This window comes from Aptenodytes forsteri, unplaced genomic scaffold, assembly GCF_000699145.1.
Source record: "Aptenodytes forsteri isolate BGI_AS27 unplaced genomic scaffold, ASM69914v1 Scaffold54, whole genome shotgun sequence".
In the NCBI taxonomy this organism is placed as follows: domain Eukaryota; kingdom Metazoa; phylum Chordata; class Aves; order Sphenisciformes; family Spheniscidae; genus Aptenodytes; species Aptenodytes forsteri.
The window spans coordinates 15646331-15646987 of NW_008796044.1; positions in this window are offsets into that span (position 1 = coordinate 15646331).

Sequence of the window (657 nt, forward strand, 5' to 3'; positions counted from 1 at the left end):
ATACAGGCCAGGATGCCATTGGCCTTCTTGGCCGCCTGGGCACACTGCCGGCTCATGTTCAGCCGGCTGTCGACCAACACCCCCAGGTCCTTTTCCGACAGGCAGCTTTCCAGCCACTCTTCCCCAAGCCTGTAGCGCTGCATGGGGTTGTTGTGACCCAAGTGCAGGACCCGGCACCGGGCAGTGATAATGATATAAGAATGAGCAGCGAAGGACAAATGATACAAATGATACAAAATGAGACAAATGATAGAAGAATGAGCAGCGAAGGACAAACTGGTTACATCCACCGCAGAAGTTTGCCCATTTTTTCCTCTGGACCGTATTCTTGGTTCCTACCATTTTCGGCCAAAGAGTGCCCTTGCTTCAGGAGGGGGGAGAAAAGGTATTAAGAAACAGTTCAACCGGAGCTTCCTGAAATGTGGGATTGTTCATTTCCATCTGCTACTGTGTGCTAAGAGACCAATTATTTTATCAGTCTTTCCCAACCAGCTCTAACAACTGTTTGTTAGAATTTGTAGACATTTTCAGTGCCTAATATGGCAACACCACCTGCCCGGAGCTGTAATACTTTGCTCAAGAGTGATTGGCCAAGACAACAGACTTGGGCTTTCGAAAACACATAAATACCCCAGGCAGCTACTGCTCAACGTCTTT